Raw genomic sequence first — 6,948 nt, 5'->3', positions numbered from 1 at the left:
TTATCACAACAGTAGAAAAGCAACTAAGACATAATGAAAAGTACCCACTAAATTTGGTAGATTGGGAGCATTCATAGCAGCCTATTAGACACTCCAGAGGAAGCACCATCTTCCTGCTACATAATAAATAGGAATTTCTCCTAAATTTTAACTTAAAAGCGTGGGCCTCGAAATTACTGCGTATGTAGGATAAGACTCTGGGAAGGAAGAGCTAAAACAAACTCACTCTCTTGTCTAGCCTACAGGGGACCCCAAACAGCAACATGGATGAGTCTTTTCTAAAAGATTACTTTATAATTAACTGTATGTTGGGTGAGGGTGGGGTGTATGTGCACAGGAGTGCATGCACCCTCAAAGACCAGAAAAGGGCATTGGACCCCTGGAGCCAGCGTTGCAGGCAATTAATTGTGAGCCACCCAAAGTGGATTCTTAGAACCAAGCATAGGTCCTGACATAGGAAACCAGATCCCGGCAATTGGGGGTGGGGGTGGGGGGTCGGGTCTTATCTTCTCCCAGTGCCAAAGCTCAGACCCAGGCTTCACATATGCTAGTGTTCTACTTCTGAGCTATATCCCCCAAACGTACCTTCTACTAGGTAATGCTCTAAATGGTACAGAATCCAAAAGATGGCAGATGCTAGTGAGAAGGTGAGCTGCCTGTCTCACCCCTCAACTGGAGCCACCGGTTCCCCTTTGCAAAGCTAAGCTCTGTTACACTTCAATGGACATTCTTCCAAAGACATCCTGTGCATTTATAATACATACAAAAAATTTCACAAATATGTATCTCTATGCCTCAGTGTTTTAACATTAATAATGATGTTACCAATACTCATACATATTTGCTTATGGGAGCCCATTGATATGAGTTGATACAGAAATCTTTATACAAAGCAAATAACCTACTCATATAAATCTGTCATTCTTCATTTTATATGAAATGTCCCTGAAAGCATAATTTTCATGCACATCTGTATTTGTGGAGCAGAAATGTAAGCAAATGCAGATAATACTATCTTGTTCCCCATGCAGACTGTCGATTTATGAGTAAAACCATGAGTTATATATATCCTAGTCTGTTTCTCTGTTGCTGTGATCAAACACTGACCCAAACCAGCTTAGGGAAGGAAAGGATTCATCTCATCTTATAATTTATTATTTCTATTATTATCTCATCCTTTGAATGTCCAGGCCACAGTTCGTCGCGGAGGGAAATCGGGCAGGACTCAAGCAGGTCAGAAACCTGGAAGCAGGGGCCACAGCAGACATCAGAGAGGATGCTTACTGGCTTGCTCTCCCTGATCTTCTCTTTCTTAAACAACCTAGGGCCATCTGCCTAGGGTCGGCACCACCTATAGTGGGCTGGGCCCTCACACATTAACCATTACTCAAGAAAATGCCCCCCCCCCACAGAACACTCTGATAGACTCAATTAATTCCTCATATGAGGTACCCTTTTCCTAGATGACTCTAGCTTATTTCCAGCTGACAGAAATACCAACCAGTAGAAGCTACTAGTAAACTGTTAAGCGTTCTCCTGTTAAGAAATAGTCTACCATAATGCATTTCAATTGCCTCAGATAGTTACCAACTCTTTTATTTATGTTCAACTTCCTCCCAAAAGGATTTTGAAGGGAACAAATTCCTCTCACTTAAAAGTATAATGGGGGAAAGCAGAGAAAAATGTATAGTGCAATAAAAACAATAAAAATAATAAAGAAAAATAAAGTAATAGTAACAAATATAACAAGTAACAACATCACTTTGCTGCTAGAAAAACAGTCATCTCCTGGCACTGCCTTGAGGGTTTAGAAAGATGAGAGCATCTATAGCAGCACCGTGAACACACCAGAATATTGACCAATGTTGAAATAAGAGCGGCGGAGCTGCGTCCCCGGCACCCGGCCACCCACATGGCTAGTTTAGCTTATGTCCCGAAATAATTACACGGAAACTGTATTTTTTTAAACACTGTCTGGCCCCAATAGTTCCAACCTCTTATTGGCTAGCTCTTACATATTAATCTAACCCATTTCTATTAATCTATGTAGTCCATAAGCTGGCTTACCAGGAATGATCTTAACCTGCGTCTGTCTGGCATGGGAGAACCATGGTGACTCACTGACTCAACTTCTTTTTCCCAGCATCCTGTTCTGTTTTTTCCGCCTACCTAAGGGTTGGCCTATGAAATGGGCCTAGGCAGTTTCTTTATTAATAAGAAATCATTCCCACATCAGACCAACAGACGACTTCCCTAGGGCAAGTACTCTGTGCCTGGTGATTTCTGACTGTCCATCAACAGAGGTCACGTACATTGAAGAAGTAGAGAAAAGCAGAGGGCAAAGCGCAAGAACAGGAAGCTGCTATTGGCATCCCTCTCACCTGTCTACAGTTCAAGCAACTGCTTACCCAAGACATACCCACTCACCTGAGCAGCTCTGACTGGGGACTTAGCCTGCCCATCATTGCCCCCACCCAAAACTGCTACCCCTCTAGGGCTCCCGAAAGTCCCCGCACCGTACCCAGGTGTCCGTGTTAGAAACTAGGATGTTCCCATCCTGACTGAACCTGCGCCCGCAATTAAAAGGAGGGTTATTTTTCTTCCTCTCTTTCCTCTTTTCTATTGATGAGTGTAACTTTGCTTCCTCTTTCCATCCTGCCCCAAATCTTTATGACTGATTGTCGAATCTGTTAGATGTACCAGCCGCTTCTCCTGCGCTATCCCGACTTGAGGTTCCAGAAGTCCCAATTAAAAGATTTAAGTGTCAGAAAACTACAATCCAGCCAGTTACTGACGGTAATGGAAGCAGGAATCGTGTTTTCTTGGCTGCATAGGGCCAGGATATTCGGTGACCCCTGGATTAAGACACGCACAGTTCATGTTTCAGAACCGGCAGCTTTTCAAAACTAATGAACCTCCCTGACAGCCACCTGCTGAACTCTGGGGTGCAGTCTCACAAAAGACACCGTGCGCCTTCTCTTTCTGCACCAAGCAAGAGAAACTGCCGTGTGCTGTTGGTCTTCCAATATCCGGCTCGTTGTTCAGAAAAGCTTTTCCTTCTCCTGTCAGTCTGTTAAGTTACCGGACCTTTCGAACAAGAGCAGACAGAGAACCTTCAGTCGCTGTATCGCTTCCCATTCCGTCAGCCAGCAGGCGCTCTGGGCCTATCTCTGAAATAGCTCACGTATTGTCTACAGCGCGGCATCTGCGTCACCACGAACCTAGTTAATGCTTCCACTTCCCGAGCTAAAGTCACCGTAGAATTTTGTGTTGGTTATCTCTGAGACCTTCCTGCCTCCAGTTTGCTTTTCTCTGGCCCAGTCTCTGCAGTCAGGCCTGTGGTCTTCGGAGAGGGAGTGAGAGAGAAAGGCACCCAGTGGCTCCCCATTGTCTTGTGGGTATTGGAAATCCGGCACAGTGTTCATACCCTACTCCGGGCCAACCACATCCTGGGTGTTCTTCTCCCTGCCTCAGCCTCCACATTTTACATCCACTAAACATCTTACAGGCCCCTAAATTTCCTCCAGAAGCTCTCTTCAGGCTGTTCTCACTGCCGGCACTCTCTACTCCTTTGCTGTCTAGAATGAAATCTAGATCAAATTCTCCTCGTGTGTATCCTCTGAGCCTCTGGACTCTCAGTGTCCGCTGTTCCTTGTCACCTGTTTAAACACTTTGCACTCGGCCCGCCTTCCTGCCGGCTCGGCTGTGTGCAAGCGCTTGCCACTGCTTTCTGTACTGAAAAACAAAGGCGCAACATAGGAGAAAGAAAAGGTATTGTGGCCATGTAAGTGTTTGAAAATATCGCGGGTCTCCTGATAATCCAGTGTCGATTTCTCTGAACATCTGGCCCACGGTTCCTCCTACGAGATCACAGGATTGTTTCCTTGGGAAACATAATTTTGGGGGATTCTTTTTCTAGGAGATTTTCAATAAAGAACCCTCCTTGCCTAAACCTTTTTCCTTTTTTTTTTGTTTGTTTGTTTTCTACCATGTTAAGATGTTTAACCTTAATCTTTGGGTGCTAATTTAAAGTAGAAAAATAAAGATTTCCATCTCAATCTTTAATTGTTTTTAATTCAAGAGGAACATTTTGAACCATTAATGTGCTCTTTCGTTTTGTTTTACTTGCGGGGCTTTTATTTTGTTATGTTTTCTATCCCTTCCGCCCTGTTCACCCTTCTGTTTGTTTTTGTTCAGATGTTGGGGTTAAGCCCAGAGCTTCATGTATGCTGCGCTTAACTCTACCACTGGGCTGCTGGGGCCCCCGAGATTTCCCTTCAAAGTGTGTTCCCATGTGAGAACCTGAATTCAAATATCTAGAAACCACAGGAAAGCTGAGGGCGGAGGCCTATATCTGTAACCCCAGCGCTGAAGGGTGAAAAAGAGACAAGGGTAACCCCAGAACTCACAAGACAGCCATTCGGGGTAAATAACTGAGCTCCAGGTTCGTGAGAGACCCTGTCTCAAAAGACAAAGTAGAAAGCAGAGGAGGAAGACACTAGACATTGACCTATGGCTTCTACACAACTCAGCACACACACACACACAGACACATGTGCACCACACACAAACATGTACATACACAAAGATAAATAGAAACAGTGTCTGGAATGCCTTTAATACTTTAGTGTCAAATTTCCCGTATTCAGAATAGCTAACTCTCCTAAAGGTCTGTGAGCAAAAAGATGTTTTGTGAGGAGGGTGGTCCAGGAAGTGAAGCCTCAGCAGTTGGTCGGTCAGTAAGAGAGCAAGAATGCTGTGACTAAGAGAGACTGGCAGGCATGAAGTATTTGCTCAGCCCGAATTTCCCAGCTTCTGTTTGTTGCTGTTGCTGTGGCGTTCAAAGCTCCTCCACCCCCCCCCCCCCCCCCCGGGTTGTTCCGTGAAGGCTGACTATACACCGGGCCACGCAGGAAGGAAAGAGGGCACCGGCACCTCACAGCACCTCCCTCCGAGAGTCACTGAACAGCAAACTACAGGGCAGGTTCCACATTCACCGGGCTTTAAGTCTTAAGATGTTCCTTCTCTGCTTGATTTCTTGTGACATTGTAAGATGAGAAGAAACTCAATCACTCCATAAGGAAGAGACTTCGCCTCCAAAGGGCAGCCACAAAAGAGGGATTAAACCAAGAGGACAGCAAACTTCCTACTCCAGAACAAGAAGCTCGGACGCTCACAACATCTTGTGATTGGATTATAAAGAGGAACGTTTCTCTCTAGTTGCCCCCGAGTGTAAGCCCAAACTACACAAATTAAAATAACTTAAAGGAACCCACCATCATTGTCTACAGTTGGAGGACAAAGCTGACAAACAGGAATTCCAGTACCTCCTAGAAGTGCACGGGCACCTGCTCCGCAGACCTGCCCTCCTGCTGAATGAAGGGACCCAGACACCAGCACACCCCTAGCGCAAGGGTGGCGCAGAGCTCCTTCGGGGCTCCTGGTCCTTCAGCCTCCAACTCTGCTCTTCAGCTTGACGTTTGCCAAACCTAAGTGGCAGTCAGCAGAACATAACTTCTGTCTGAAAGGTCTTCAAGATAAGAGCTGCTCCTGAGGAATGCTTTCCTTCATAGCGGGAGTGGCTGCGGGGAACTTGAGCAAGCCAAATATGGGCTGTGTTCCCTGCAAGAATAAGAACTCACCTTGCAAGTGTCTTAAGTCAGTTTGCTTGGCCTGAAGCTGTCCGTTAAAACCTCGCTAATGTTAGAGAAGTTTTTAATTGCAAGGTTTTGACCCCCGGAGCCAAACACACCCAGGCTCTCCTGCAGTTCCACCCAAATGGGAGGCTGAGAGGATTCAAGAATAACCTGAGCAGAGTATAGAAATTTTGTCTTTTTTTTTTTAATTAAAGTTGTAAAATCTTTGCTTGGCAGAGGTGGTGCACCCCTTTCATCCCACCACTCAGGAGGCAGAGGCAGGCAGATCTCTGAGTTACAAAGCAAGTTCCAGGACAGTCAGGGTTACAAAAGGAAACCCTGTCTTTCAAAAAAAAAATATTTAAAATCGTCTCTACACATTCAAAAATACCTCCTTACTTGGTCCTGTGTTCAAACAGGAAACCTGGCTGCTCAAAGGGCCCAGTTTATCTAGCACAGATAAGGTCAAAGATTGAGATTTGTTTTGTTGTGTTTTGTTTGAGAATCCTCGTGAAGCACGAGCTGACCGTAAAGACAAAGGTTGGAAAGGATTACTGGATACAAGCCAAGTGCCTGTGAGTGCCGTCTTAGATTCATCTGGGAAGAAGACTGTCTCTCAGAGATGGTTATAAGGCTCGGTTTACAAAGTCTCTTGATCCTTAGGTCAGTGGAGGCTATCTACTTTTGGAGAAAGAAAGAAAAAAAAAAAGGTCTCCATATTGGAAATCCAACCCAGTTTGTAAAAGAATATTAGCAGCGGGGGTAAGCATTTATTCTGCCCTCTCGACGGTCTCACCTGCACAATGCCAAGTACTTAACGTGCCCCAGAACACCTGAGTGCAACTATTAGCTCCTTTCTATAAACGAGATACTAAATCTTACAGACGGTGAATAATGTGCCCAGGGAACCCAACATTGGGACACACACACACACACACACACACACACACACACACACACACTATTCTTGGCCCCTAGCTTCAGCAATCCTATTTTCAGCTGCTGCCTCAAGTGCTGATAGTGGCTCTGGGGTTTGTCCCCATGCCAGGGGGACAAGAACGATGGTTGGGGGCTGGGGAGAGGAATGGCTCAATGGTTATGGGCACTTGTTCTTCCAGAGGAACTGAGGTCAAGTCCCGGTACCCATATGGTGGCTCACAACCATCTGGAACTCCAGTTCCAGAGGCTCGATCTCCCTCTTCTAGTCTCTACAAGTACCAGGTACCCACATAATACACACATATACATTCACACAGGCAAAATACTCATATACATAAAATATATCTTAAAATATAAAATAAATATAAATAAA

The sequence above is a fragment of the Microtus ochrogaster genome, chromosome 8 (genome assembly GCF_000317375.1).
Source record: "Microtus ochrogaster isolate Prairie Vole_2 chromosome 8, MicOch1.0, whole genome shotgun sequence".
NCBI classification, from domain to species: Eukaryota; Metazoa; Chordata; class Mammalia; order Rodentia; family Cricetidae; genus Microtus; species Microtus ochrogaster.
The sequence above is the reverse complement of the archived record's forward strand: the minus strand, read 5'-3'. Positions refer to the sequence as shown.